At 35.2% G+C, this 16,016-nt stretch overlaps 1 non-coding gene across 1 annotated transcript; it reads left to right on the top strand.

Moving 5' to 3' along the window:
- Positions 1-15,532: 15,532 nt before the first annotated feature.
- On the top strand, positions 15,533-15,598 carry LOC118576955. Its single transcript, XR_004944144.1, has one exon. It is a non-coding gene; the product is annotated as a small nucleolar RNA SNORD109A (small nucleolar RNA).
- Positions 15,599-16,016: the final 418 nt, after the last annotated feature.

The raw sequence follows: 16,016 nt of genomic DNA, 5'->3' as shown, positions 1-16,016 counted from the left end.
TTAAGTTTGTTTACTAATGTATATGATAGTCTACCATAATATCTTATACCTATCCATTCCATTTAGTCGGTAGAGTATGAGACTCTTAATCTCAGGGTGGTGGGTTTGGGCCCCAAGTTGGGCGCCAGATATTGGTGAAATTATTAAGGCCACTCCTTGTAGTTAAAAGGGAGGTTTATTTTGTGGGGTAACTTACAAATGAAGGGATAGGTTGTAGGGTCTAGCAAAGGTATGGCACAGTCTGGCTATGTTCTCTGGAGAACTCTGCTCAGTCTACCTCCTGTGTCCATTGTCCCCAAACCAAGAGAGCACGCACCCCTCCCTCTTGGGTCTTCCGATTCCTCCTCTGCCCTGCCTTGTGGGTGTGACCATTACTGAAGCCTCAGTGGGGGTTGGAACTTCCAGGCCAATGCTGGGATTGCTATCCACTACATAAGGTGGTATCTCAGATTCGTTTTGATTTGCATTTCCTCGCTAGGATGTTGAGCAATTCCTTAAATGTCCTTCAGCCATTTGAACTTCCTCTGTGGAGAATTCTCTGTTTAGTTCTATAGCCCATTTCTTAATTGGACTGTTGGGCATTTTGATGTCTAATTTCTTCAGTTCTTTATATATTCTGGATATTAGCCCTCTGTCAGATACCCAAACTTATGGGACACTAGGAAAGCCGTGCTAAGAGGGAAATTCTAATTTCCCTAAATTAGAGCACTAAATGCCCACATAAAGAAGCTGGAGAAATCTTATGATAGTGATTTGACAGCACACCTCAAAGCTCTTGAACAGGAAGAAGCAAAGTCTCCCAGGAGGAACAGACGCCAGGAAATTATCAAATTGAGAGCTTAAATCAATAAAATAGAAATAAAGAGAACAATACAAGGGATTAATGAAACAAAGGGTTGGTTCTTTGAGAAGATCAATAAGATAGACAAGCCCTTATCCAAACTAACCAAAAGACAGAGAGAGAGAGCATCCAAATGAACAAAATCAGAAATGAAAAGGGGGACATAATAACAGACAATGAGGAAATCCAGAGAATCATCAGGTCATACTTCAAAAACCTCCACTCCACAAAACTGGAAAAATCTAAAAGAAATGGATAATTTTCTGAATATGTACCACATACCTAAGTTAAATCAAGACCAGATAAACCATTTAAATAGTCCAATAACCCCTAAGGAAATAGAACCAGTCATTAAAAGTCTCCCAACCAAAAAAAAAAAAAAAAAGCCCAGGACCAAATGGTTTCAGTGCAGAATTCTACCTGATCTTCAAAGAAGACTTAATACCAATACTCTTTAAATTGTTCCACACAATAGAAGCCAAAGGAAAATTACCAAACTCCTTCTGTGGTGCTACAACTACCCTGATTCCTAAACCAAACAAAGATGCAACAAAGAAAGAGAACTACAGACCGATCTCTCTCACAAACATTGATGCAAAAATACTCAATAAAATACTGGATTTCTTTTCAAGATTTATGGGGAGGTATATCTGATTGAGAAGCCTACTCATAAAGGTTCAATCTCATTATTACTCAGCAAGGGGAAAATAAACACATTACCTTTGATCATAAAAACAATTTAAAAAAAACCCACAAAACTCATGCAGAGTATTCTGTGAAATTAATTTTTTTAAAGGTGAGATGAAAAGATTGTTCAGTGGCTAAGAGCATGGATTAATTACTTTTGTAACTGAAAACATTTTTTCATATCAAATAATCTGATTATGGTTTCTTCTCTTCCAAATCCTCTCAGATCTTCCTTGACTCATCATCTACCCAAATCCATACCCTTTCTTTCTCTCTCCCATTTGGATACAAACAGAAAAGAAAAATTAATGATAAGATGAAAAAGGACAAAGCAAACTACCAGGAGAAAAAGATCCAAAAAAATATACAAGAAACACATGTAGACAAGGAGACACACACATTAAAACACAGAGGAATCCCATAAAAGCAGATTATCAGAAACAATTACACATATGCAAAAGACCTGTGAGGGAAAACAGACAAAATGAAAAATAATGACCATACACTGAATTATGAGACAAGGAACCTCCAAAAATGCAATTGAGTTCATTTTGTTTGTTATCTATTGTTTCACATGTGGTCTGTCTTTATGGGTGGTTTGTATACCAGTGAAATTCATTTGGAGAAAATTAACTTTTCCTTTGTGAGTCATTAGCAATTAGAGATAGTTTCTTTGATTGGGATGAGTTATTGTGCCCACTTCTTTCATTACTGAGACACCATCTTGTTTATATCTTTGTAGGGACTGCCACATTCTGTCTGAGTTTATATGTGTATCAATCCTGCTGTGTTTGGAAAATATTTTTTTTCTTGATGTCCTCCATCTTCAGTGGTTCTTACCATCTTTCTTCTTCTTCTTCTACAGGCTTCCCTAAGCTATGATGGGATGGATTTGATCAATACATCCCATCTAATATTGAGTGTACCAAGCCCTCCCACTCTCTGTACTTTGTTCTCTTGTGAGTCTACATATTTGTTTACTTCTTCTTGAGGAATAAACTTCTCTGAGCAAAGGACAAAATTATAAGTACAGCAAAATGTTGTTATAAGTCATTTTTGCCTTGTTTCTTTAGGAGAACAGTAGTATTTGGATTTGACCAGGTCCTTTGACCCTCTAGTCTTTGGTTCTTGGCCCCCTGAGCAGTGTCAGGCATAAGTTTCATGTCATGGAGTGGAATTTAAATCAAATCATTTAGTGGTTGGTTATTTCCACAAGCCTTGGGCTATTACTGCACCAGTCACCATAGTAGAACAAAAGGTTTGTATCTGGGTTGGTGTTCACCTGTCTCCTCTGTTAATGAGCAGAATATGTTTTAGTATCATGAACACTCATCCATAGGGGTGAAGGCTCTTATGTAGGCAGCAGCTTGACTTCTCTTTGTTCAATGAGTAGTGTAAATGTTGTCTTCAGCAATAGGCCCATGCCATTAGTTTATGGAGAGCAACCAATATGTTTGGTAATAGCCATGAATGCTTAATGGTGTCCATCAAGCCCTTTGGCCAACAACTCGATTCTATGTAACCTGTTTCCAGAAATGGAGATTTCATTTGGTGATGAGAGATGCCTCATTGGGACTTTATCTCCCCTGTTATTTGATGATTCCCTTTAGGTTTCTTTCATATATGTATGTATTTTAGGAAGCTTATACTGCACTAGGTTTTCATACTATCCGTCAAATGGCCTGTAGCTTTAGCTGTCTCTCCATGTATTCCCTTACTTATCCCACTCTCCCCTCTCCCTCCCTATTTCATTCTCCTGTTCTATTCTCCTGATCTCTCCCCTATCCATCCATAACTGTCTATTCTACTTTCCCTTTCTAGGGAGAGCCTATCTTCCTCCATGGTCCCTTACTCTATACCTAACCTCTGTGTTTATATGGATTGTAGTTTGCTTATCAAAACCTTAACAGGTAACATCAACAAATAGACAAATATATACCATATATACATACCATATTTATCATTTTGGGTCTAGGCTACTGCACTCAGTATGATTTTTTTCTAGCTCTGCATTTGTCTGAGAATTTCATATTTCTTCATTTTTTATTTTTATTAAGAATTTTTTTATTCATCTTACATACCAATCACAGATCCTCATCTTCCCTCCTCCCACCCCTCCAGCCTGCCCTGCAACATACCCCCATTCCCTCCTACAAGAAGCTAAGGCCTCCCATAGGGAGTTGGCAGAGCCTGGTACATTCATTAGAGGCAGGTCTAAGCCTCTACTCCTGCCTCAAGGATGTGTGACTTTCATATTTTCATTTTTAACAGCTGTGTAATATTTCATTGAATAACTGTACCACTTTTAGGCTGTTCCCAATTTCATATCCTACCACAGAGACACTTGCTCAACTATGCTCATTACTGCTCTATTCATAAAAGCATGTGATACCCTTTCAGAGGTCCCAAGTTCAATTTCTAATACTCATGTCAAGTGGCTAGCAACTACTTATAACTCCTTCTCCAAAGGATTCAATGCCCTCTTATGGCCTCCATGGTCACTTCACACACATCCATATCCACATTCATGTATAGATACATACACCTAATAAATAAAAAATAAGTCTTTAAAAATATTAAAAGTAAGTTAGAAATAGTTGGTGAGTTGGTATAAGAGAAGAAATGAGAAGAGGGAAGGTTTAACAAAAGGAATAAGAGAAGTAGGTAGAGAAGAATGTCATAGAGAGAAAAAGAAAGAAAAGTGATAAGAAAAATATAAATACCAACAATGAAAATGTCCAAAATATATAGATAAATATAAAAATGGGCATAGATAATAAAAACATAAATGTATCATGGAAAGAATACAGTAAAGTCGAAACACCTCTAATGTAGACATGAGTGAAGAAGACAGGAGTTAAAAAGAAGGAATTAACAAAAAGGGGAAAAATACATAATCATTGTTAGATGTATATGTGAAAAGGAATAACATGTTAAAAATTGAACTTAAAATTACAATAAATTAGAACTTTTGCTAATTGTGTAGAAAGAAAAGCAAATCATCAGGGATAAAGAGAGTTTGTTAAAGGAGGTTTTAGTGGGTTCCTCATTAAATAGAGACTTCATGGAGCAGGAATGTTGTGAGTTGTGGTTATGAATACATCTTTATGCTTATTTCTGAGTTCATATTGGACAAGTGTCACATCCACCAAAGACGTCTTTAAATTCGATAGTTTCTCTTCTTTGAGTAGGAGTAAGTCTCTGTAATCCGCACTTAGCTTTGCACTTTGTGTGTGGGCAGATTTTCTCATAACTCCCCAGGGCACACTATGGAGTGGTTAATGTTTTTGGTGTAGATATCTGCCAAGAGTTCTAGGAGTTTAGGAAGTAACTACTGTACTGAGATCAATACACGCGAAGAAGACCTCTTGAGCAGTAGCCACCTTTCTGGGGAGATTGAACTGTGGGAATCATGTATATCTCTACAACCTTCTAGTGCTTGTGCTCTACCTCAGTGAACATGAGATAGATAATTTGAGAATATAATATACCTATTTTCCTTAGCGGCAAAGCTATTTAATACATTTTAATTATCAATTGATATGATCTGCTATTCTCCACTGAAGATAAGATCATGTTTCCCCATAAACTTCCCAACTTGAGCAAAACTCTTGGCACTTGTAACCAATGGCTTTTCAGAGTCCAGTTCTCCTTCTGTACATGATTTCCTTGCTGAGTTTTCTATAATCCACAAGTTATGGCATGCCTGTGTGTGTTCCCTGATGACAGGCCCTGATAATAGTTCAGTTTTTAAATCTATTTCATCTCAGAAGAGCACAGATCACTGTCCTCAGTGTCATAAAATAGGATTTTTCTCTGCCAATAACCCATCACTGTGTCACAAAAAAATTGTATCTAGATTTAAGATTTATGAGGGCTGTTGCTTGTCATGATAGTATGCTGTCCAGACTTCATCTTATTTACCTACTAGAAACAGACTGTTATCCTCCTCCTGGTACCTGTGAACTGTGTATATGAGGCAGTGGATGGGTTACTTTTGTGGGTTGCACTTCCTTTTTTTCTTGTTTATTTTCAGGTACTGGTCCACTTAATCAATTTCTGAAACTTTATCACACACACACACACACACACACACACACACACACACACACACACATATACACATACATATGCTGTTTTTGTTTTTAAGACATGTTCCCACTATGTAGTCTTGGATGTCGTGGAATTTAATATGTAGATCAGGCTGGCTTTAAACTGGTATCTATGTGCTGCTGCCTCCAGCATGCTGGGATTATCTGGTTGCACCACCACAACTGGTAATTTGTATTTGTTCTTGTTCTGTTTCCTTTACCTGATCACAGAGACACACTCTTTTCTGCAAACTCATCCAGGGATCCATGTTCTTTCAGTGGAATAATTTCTGAAAAATTAGTTCTTTAAAGGTCTTACAAAAATTGAGCAGTGAATATTCAAGTCCTATTCTTTTCTTTTGTAGAAGACTATTATTGCTTTAAACTTACTATAAATGTGTTAGTTGCTTATAGCAAATCAATTTAATTTTAGTAGGTCATATGTGCCATTAAATGCAAACATTTCTTCTAAAATTATAAATTGATTGGAAAATATGTCTTCAGGATATCTCGTAATAATGCTCTATGGTATCAGTTGCAATAATCTCCTTTTCATGAATAATTGTATTAGTTTGTATTGATTCTCTGTTTTTTCTTTTGGGTAGTTTGAATAAGGGTTTGCTATTATTGTTTGTCTTTTCAAAGAATCATCATTGTCTCATTGATAATTTCTAGTCTATTCTTGATTCCATTAATTTATTCCCTAATTTTCACTATTTCTTTTCTTCTACTACTTTTGTATTTGTTGATTTCTCATTTTTCTCAGAGTTTGGGGTATACTACTGGATTATTTGTTTGAGGTTTCTCTTATTTTAAATTATAGGCTGCCAAAGATAAAAAATGAATCATGTTATAATTTCCTTTGCTGAATCTCAAAAGTTCTGATAAATTGTGTTTCATTTTCATTTGATTCCAAGTGTTTAAACATGCCCCACTCTGCAGTTTCTTGAGTAATCCACCTAGCTTTGAAAAGTACATTGCACCCCATTCCTTTATATTTGCATATCTTTTCCACCTTCTTTGTTTTTCTCCTTATTCCATAGCAATCTGATCAGATATAAGAAATTATTTCAGTTCTTTCTATTTTTGAAGACTTCTTTCATGGCATGAAATATGCTCTGCTCTAAAGAGAGTTCCATGATGTGCTGAAAAGAATTAATATTTTCATATTATCACATAGAATGTTCTTCAGATATTTTTAAAGCCCACTTGATCAATGGCATAGTTTAAACTGTGAATTTTCTTTATAGACCTTTCTTTTCTTTATGAATGAATTCTATACAGATTAGAGTGGGGCACTGAAAGTCTGCATTAGATTATCTGGGTCTTTGTGGGAGATCCAATAATACAGGATTATAATTATTGTAGCTTCTTAATAAACTATTCATTTTACAAAGTTATTTTTGCTTTCATTTTATGTACATGCATGTTTTCCTACATATGTTCATGTGTACTGCATGTATGCCTAGTATCTGCAGAGGCCAGAAAAGAAAATTGAATCTTCTGGAACTGGAGGTACAAACAATTGTTAGTGTCCATGAGTGTTCTTTCAATTGTATATATGTTATCTGCTAGAGCTACAGGTACTCCTAACCATTGATCCACCTCCCTCGTCCCTCATCCCATTTTTAATTTTAAATTATTGTCCTCATTTTTTCCCTGACAGTTTTAACCTGAAATCTACTTTTTCAGATATAAGCATGTAACTCTATTCTACTGTCATATTTTGTTTTCTTGAAATATAATTTGTAATTATTTACCTTTCAGTCTGCATAAATCTTTGGCTGATAACCACATTTCTTGCAGAAAAACAACAGGTCAATTAGTCTGTGTCTTAGATTTGAAAGTTACTACCATTTACATTTAGGATTATTGTTGAAAGGTAAGTGTTATTGGTTTTTTCTTCACTTTAGATATTTGCTGGTTTACTGATTTATATTAATAAATTCCTTCCTGTTTCACATCTTGTAGTGTGAATAATATTTTCCAATATGGTGAATACTAGTCAGTAGTAGCAACTGAAGGTTCAAGTTAGGCACCAGTTAAATTTCTCTGTTCAATGAGATATGTACGTGTTGTCCTCAGATATAGCTCCTTATCATCAGTTCGTGGATAACAATCAATAGCGTTAACAGTTGCCTCAGTGGTTTGATTTCTTCATGTGGTCAAATTTTCAATTAGATATACTCTATTTCTGGCACTGCAAGTTTCACTTGGTAGTGACAGATAGCGAGTTGGGGATTTGTCTTTCCCATTATTTGATGACTCTATTTAAATATATTTTATAAGTGGTACTTACTTTTAAATTCTTTTCTTGTTGTAGGCTTCAATATAATCTATGAAATGCTCCTTAGAGTTAGCCATCCTTCTTGGTTTTGCCTCATTTGTCCTCTTCTTCATCCCTCTCAATTTTCACCTCATATTTCTGTCTCCCCCTTGTCTCTCTCCATAGCTATATACTTTATTTTCCCCTTCTTTGGGGATCCTCCTCTCACCCCACTCCTTTGTTCTACACCTAACCTCTGTGGTTTATTAGATTGGAGTTTGTTTATCAACAACTTAATAGTTTACACCTACATATAAGGGAGTTCATACCATATTTGTCTTTCTAGTTCTGGGTTACCTCATTCAGTTTGATTTTTTCTAGCTCTATACATTTAATTGTGAATTTTATGTTTTCATTTTTTAACAGCTGAATGAAATTCCATTGTGTAAATGTATCACATCTTCATTATCCATTAATCTGTTGATGGGCATTTGGGCAATTTTCCATTTCCAGTTGCTAAGAATAGAACACTATGAACATACAGAGTAAATATTTCTGTAGTAGGATATATAGTCATTTGTTATATGTCAAGTGAGGTATAGATGGAATGTGAGGTAAATTTAGTCTATGCTTCTTGAGGAACCACCACATTGATTTCCATAATGGCTGCAGAGGTTTGCACTGCCATCAGCAATGGATGAGTGTTCCCCTTACTCCACATTCTTACCAGCATTTGTTTTACTGATCTTGGCCCTTCTTACTCATGTAAGATGAACTAGAAAAGTAGTCAATGCTCTGAATCTTTGAGCCATCTATCCAGGCATGGGAATTACTATTGATTGTTTTGCTCTTGGCAGATAGCATACCATCTTCTGATACTTTGAAAGGTATTCCAAACAGAGGATGCTTTGTGGTTAGATATAATTTGAACCTTTATTGAAGAGCACTAGTTAGGAAACTAATCTCAAAATATAACTAAATATGAAGAATGATAGTAAAATTAACCTTTGTGGGTAGATAATACAGCTTCTATACTATGAATTATGTTTCCAGGCATGGGATCCATCCATATAATCAATTGGTCACTGATAATTCAATTGTACAAAAAAGAGCAGGATGCTGCCATTGCCCACTGTTACCATCCATAACTACATGGTAGCACTGTATTGCTGAAGACACCACACATTTTGGCTGTAGGATGAAGATAAAACAATTTCAAAGAGTCCAGGAAATTTTTTTTAACCTGTCTGCCAGATTTACTATTGCCAGATGGTGTTATGTGGATTGATAGGTAAGAAAACACATGAATACTCTTACACCTAGAGACATTCTATGTTGAAATACTGAGTGGAAGGTAAGACATTCTCACTGGTGTAAGAGAGTGAAAACTGCTATCATATAACTAAAAGCATGAATAAAAAACATGGTATATATTAAATTGAATACTATAAAGCCAAACATTATTTAATTTCAGGAAAAGTATTTTATCTAGAAACAAGTACAGCATATCTTGTCTCTCACCTGCACACCTGAGCTTCCACTTGTTATAAATGTGTGTTGATGTTGGAGGGAGTATATGTTTAGTTCCCAAAAAGATAACTGTAACAATAACAGATGAAATAAACAGCAGTGAAGAAGATAAGGGATAATTGTGACATGAAAAAGTATAGAGAGTTGACTGTTTTAGGTAGACATAGAAAACTGAAAGTTAGGATGGGTGAAGAAAGAGGAGCAGAGATTAGAGGAGCCAAGAGAAGAATGTATTGGCATGGCATCATGAAACCAGTTCCTTTGAACTGAAATTAAATGTCTCTTCTAGAAAGAACAAATAACATCGCAGAATCATTGACAATTTATTTTTATCATCAAAAAAGTGACCAAGTTGTTGCACGAATCTTAAAAGGTCTTAAAATAAAAACAAACCCTGAGCCAGGTATTGGGGTGAATGCTGGAAGTTCAGAGAAGCAGAACAAGCCAGAGCCACCTCACCTTGCCAATCCCTCAGCTGATCCTGTTTCCTCAGGCTGGAAACCTCTGGGTCCTTATCCAAATGAATCTCAGCTGAACTTCTCAAAAGCCTGAATGCTTATCCAGCTAAAAGCTTCTAGTTTCTGGTCTTCACACCTTTATATACCTTTCTGCTTTCTGCCATCATTCCCAGGAATTAAAGGGTCGCTTCCTGGGATTAAAAGCCTGAGTCACCATGCTTGGCTGTACCTTTGGATGCATAGAAATCCAGGTAGATCTCTGCCTCTGGAATGCTGGGATTCTGGAATGCATGTGCTACCACTGCCTGTCTTCTATGTTTAATATTGTGGCTGTTCTGTTCTCCGACCCCAGATAAGTTTATTAGCATGCACAATATTTTGAGGAACACAATACCACCACACCAAGTTTTATTTTTCATGCATCCTACACTATGCTGTAACTCACTGCCTCCTAGTCCCAAGATACAATTAGGGCCATCTCCAGCACAGAGAAACTATTCAATGAATATCAAAACAAATGTGGATCAGTAGGAAAATGACAATGGGGACAGTTAAGATTCAACAATGACAATACTCACCTATGTGCAAGAGAAGTAGAAGCTTATGAAAAACATAGGTATTAGTAGGAGGGTGTACTGATAATAGGAAATTGAAAACAATTGTCAATAATTCCAAGTCTGGAGAAGATCCAAGGACTTCAGCACTGATTTTCACAATCTATAAACCTCTTGGGGCATGGGTGTAAGCTGCCTTTCTCTGTGTTCCTGAAAAGATAAAAGCCAAACACTTTTTATATTTAGAGAACTGTCAACTAATATTTTTCATTTAAACAAGATAGTCTCTTAAAAATAATTATTATTGTCATTATTATTAGTTTGTGTGTCAGGGGTGTACATGGAGAGGTCAGAAGACAACTTTGTGGATAGTCTCTCCTTTTACCTTTATGTGGGTTCTGGAGATCAAATTCACATCATCAGGCCTATATGACAAGCATCTTACCTGCCAAACCATCTCACCAATATTATTTTTAAGGTAGAATTTTGTTCGCTTCCTACTTTAGTATGACCATATTTACCATTAAATTGAGGCACTACTTTTCAACTAAAGCAATCTTGCCACTAAAAAATTCATCAAAAGTGATGGCAATTTAATTCTAGCCCCCTTAATTTAGTTACTGAGCCAAGTTACACTGCTAAACTCACAAATATGGACTTAAAAGCTGAAGTGTCCGATTGTGCAAAGTGGCCCTACACTTATATTAACATTGCCATGCTGTTTCTTTGTCTATAGGAATAATTCTAATGATAGTATATAAGATCATTCACAATTTTTATGTTGTCACCTGTACCAGGTTTTCATAAAGAAATTCAACTCAGATTAGGTTTCTGATCTTTCTATTTATCATATATATTCTATTCACAATATACTGTATCAATGTTTCATTTATCTCTAATTTTTCTACTTCTAAGAAGCACATGGATTTGATCTACAACACTGAAACTGTTAATAAAATAATAAGATAAGCAGATCCACAACAACCATCAATAAAGATACAGACACAAAAAGATGATGAACTACAAAAAACAAACAAACAGAACCACATGCACGTCCTACAGAATTTCCCACAACATGAAAGTAGAATTGAAACCAGTATATTACAAATTGCCATGAAACAGAAAAAAGATATAAGGTAGCAAAACTTGGACATTACTTTATATTGCCTTGAGACATTGTCTTTAATGACTTATTTTATCTGTATTTTTTTCAGGTTATAAGCCTGAAGGGCTGCTTGTACTTCAGAGAAATCAGGTAAGCCATGGCATTGCTTCTGTTGATGTCCATTTTGTTTTCTCAGGTTCTTGATATCATATACTCAGACGTGTAGATCAGTGACCACAGGAGAATGCTTTTAATGAGGTCTCTATTGTGAAGAGTACCATCCCCTCTTTCAACAAGGCATCATTTTTATTATTTTTTCTTTTAGAAAAGTTTCTGGCTTTATGAGATGGTAATTGAGGAATAACAGAGAAGGTAGTGTCATAAAATCAAACATCTACTCAGGCTTTAATCTTCCTAAACAGAAAACAGTTCACTGGTGTACAGAAAACAGTTCTAAATTTAGTGTTCATCTTTAATGTGAGATTTTCAGTTTTGGGACTTGCATCATCAATGCTAAAGCCTCTTAAGATCCCTATCTTATTCATATCTAGCATGCCAACATTAATACTCAATTTCCAATAGGCTCCTGTATCCCCAGTGATGAAAGCAAGGACCATCACTGTACAATATGAAGGCTCCAGGAGCATTGACATAAGTAAATAGGCTTTTGCAGAATCAGAGATCCTTAGAATGAATTTTCAAACTGGATCAATTGTGTTTTAACTTGTTTGTAATTAGGATACCACATTAGAAGTGTTGTTTGTTTCCTAAGCATGTTTTAAAGCATTTTCCTTCCTTTTACAGAGATAATGCACATGTGTATGTCTTGTTGCACTAGTCACAAGAGCAAAGGCATGACACCAGACTAGGTGCCCATCCACAGACTAAAGCACAATATATATAATTGATGAGTACATAAGCCTAAATTTATGTAATTTATGGTGATACTGAAGTAAATAATCTAGACTCAAATAATAGAATTTGGATGTGCTGTCTCTCATGTGCACATCTGAGTGTTCTCTTGATGCATATACATGTTTATGTATGGGTGAGGTTGGTTTAATATCCTAAAGATAAAACTGGAACGATGAAGGAAGAAATATAAAGGGCCAAAAGGATAAAAGAACACATCTTTTAGAAAGTGAACAGATTACTAACTATTGCAGCCTGAAATGAAAGAGTGTGAGTGGGCATAGGTGATGAAGTAAAGGAGCAGGGAACAAAAGAACTATGAAAACAAAGTATTCCTAAATATCTCATCATGAAACTTTAAACTTTGTATGTAAGTTGAAAGTTCCTTTTAGAAAGAACATGTGACATCTTCCAATCAAAAGCCCCTTTTTTCATTTTATGTAAAGTAAAGCATATTTTTATATAATTCTGTTATCTCAGATGAATACTTCAAGTTTTCTATTATTTCTACTGCCTCACTTACCTCTAATTTACCTTGAGCAACCCATGACATTTATTTATGCTGAGTTTGTCAGGTACAATGTACAGATGGCAAACAGTTTACTGTACAATTGTCTTCTCCTTTTTTCACATCATAGAAGACATGTTTGCCCATACTTTGCCTGGCTTTGATATGCTCATCTGCTGATAGACAGCTCAAATGGATGGACGATGAATCCAAGCATCTGAGGATGCTAACCAATTCATACAATTGTCAGTTGGAGGTACAAATTCTCACCTATAAGACAAGTGATGCTTTCAGAGCTTGGCTTAGACTATTTAGGGCTAGGTGATTATCTGTAAGAGTGAAAGCTTGATTTATGATCCTAGCTTTTGAGGAAATAGGTATCTTTAGAGTATCCCAAATGTGACCCAAGAATTGCTTCATGTGTTTTACTCTGAATAGTGCTGTAGTTACTTGAGTAGACGACACATAAACTCAGGGTCTGGGAGATCAACAGCTGAATGTGTATAAATTTAATGAAGTCTCTCATTTGAAAGGTGTTTCTTTCTTCTTTCAAGAAACATTTTTATTTTTCCCCTTTGTTCTATACTCTGAATTTCCAAGATACATATTGTTATATAATTGATATAAGCTAGTGACATGGAAACCAGGTATCTATGAAGCTCGGCTTCTGGTTGATGATAAAACAACAAACTGGTGATTAATATGAAGTCTTAAGTTAAGTATCCATGTATAAACAAAGGTTTACTCTTCAGCTATGTAGCTCAGAGAATTAACATTAAGGTTTTTCACTATTTCATTCAATATTGCCATCTCAGCATTATGTTCTATTTCATCCTTGCTAGGACCCATACTAAATTGCTTACAGCTAGGCAGAGTAGAGGTCTCGTGAATGAAGCACATGGGATTTAGGTACTATTGGAGTTCCTTAGAAATGTATTTTCAGGTTGGATCTACTATATATTAACTACTTTGTAATCAGTACACCATGTTACAGCTTTTTCCTCATTGTTTCCAAGACATTTTTTGAGATTTTTCTAACATAAAACAGAGGTATTACAATTCATATTTCTTGTTACACTATTCACAACACCAAATATCTTGCACCAGTCTAGATGTTTATCCACAAATAAATGTACAAAGACAATATTTTATATATAAGCATTTGCTAATAAGTAAATCATAAATTTAACATTATACAATATTAGGAAAATGGATTTAATTGAAACTGATGATAGTCAGGAAAGTAATATAGTACTTAAAAACAAAAAGAGCATGTGTTGTTTCTCATCAGCACATATAAGCTTCCTTTTGATATGTAGATATATTAAGAAAGGACCTGGTAATTGAGATCCTGAAAGTAGATTGAGAGAGAAAGTAGATGAACACTAGAGCAGTATAATATAAGAATACATGTTTCATACAATAAGTAGAGTAATGACTACTGCAAGCTGAAATGGAAAAGTTCCACAGATATGTATTTTAAGAGCTGATCCTCTGTATTTTGTTGTTGTTGTTGTTGTTGTTTGAGACAGGGTTTCTCTGTGTAGTTTTGGTGTTTGTCCTGGACCTCACTCTGTAGACCAGGATGTCCTCAAACTAACAGAGATTCTCCTGGCTCTCCCTTTCGAGTGCTGGAAGTAAAGGTTAGCACCACCGCTGCCCGGCCAATCCTCAGTATTTTGAATACTTTGAAATTAGCATACCATTTTACAGATTTCCTCTAATTATTTACCAAGAATTAATAAATTTTCTTTTTATAACAGACATAATAAATTCATTATACTTATACTAATCTACACAAGGCAAGGCCATGGTACAAACTATATGTTCATCCATAAACAAATGAAGAAAATGTTTTATATTTTCATTTAGGAAGACATACACCTCAAAATATATAACTTCAGAAGAACAAATTAATATGGAATTGATGATACAGAAGCATGTAATCCTGACTCAAAAACAAAAACAACATGTCTGGTATCTAGCCAGTTCATTTATGTGTATTGATGTAGGACTGCCTATGGTTTTTGTCCTAAAAGGAAAACAGGAGCCACGAGGAAGAAAGTAGGCAGGGAATACATGTTTCAGAAAGCGAAGAGTGTGTTGATAACTGTAAGTAGAAATGGCAAAAAAAAAACTGGGCTGGGAGATGGGAAGAAGAATATAAAGTGGAGGATTCACTCACACATGGCACTGATGAATGTGGTCCCATTATATACTAACATAGGATGCTGACTAAAAGATCTTTTATAAAGAACACACAATATTTAACAATCATTGACAATAGTTTCATTTTACATCAAGGAAAACAGATTTTAGGAAAGAAAGTCAATTCAGAAAGAGTTTCAATTTTTTATTCATAATAGTTTTACAGTAAAGCATTTTGATATCTTATTTATTTCTGATTTCTAACAAAGAAAGAACAATTTATTCATTCTGACTGATTTAGTGCTTCTGTTCAGAGACTGAGCAATGTGTCTTCTACAAAATCATCTTCTTCCTTTTCAAAGCAAAGTTGACAAACTTTCCAAGGTTTTGCTTGGCTATGAAAATACTCACATGTTGAGAGAGATCTTGACTTGATTGATGGTAACAATAACTGTCTGAGGTTGCTGAATAGCTCTTACAAATAGCAGTGTGAGGTCCATATATAGGCTATTCTGATAAGATCAATGAAGCTTTCAAATTCTGGCTTTCTCTCTTCAGTTTTCACCAATAATATATAACAGTTTAGGCTGTCTTTAGTATACTAGTTGTTGAGAAATGGGAATCTTTTCTCATTTATACCCTAATAGCTATATTTCTTTCACTCCGAGCAGTACTGTAGTTAGTAGTACAGTATAAATTTATAAATAATTGACAGACAAATGCAAATGTTGAAATGATGGAATCAAAAAAAATGTAAGCACTGGAAAATGCACTTACATGCTCACTAGCACTGTCAATATAAAATTGCCTTGTTATAATAACTAAATTGCAAGGAAGAGGTGGCAGAGCTCTCAGCCTTTATAGTGAGTATTTTCAAGGACTGTGTCTTTCCTTTTTCTATAATGTTCATCAACAT

This window comes from Onychomys torridus, chromosome 1, assembly GCF_903995425.1.
Source record: "Onychomys torridus chromosome 1, mOncTor1.1, whole genome shotgun sequence".
Classification (NCBI taxonomy): Eukaryota; Metazoa; Chordata; class Mammalia; order Rodentia; family Cricetidae; genus Onychomys; species Onychomys torridus.
This window is presented reverse-complemented; position numbering and strand designations above follow the sequence as displayed.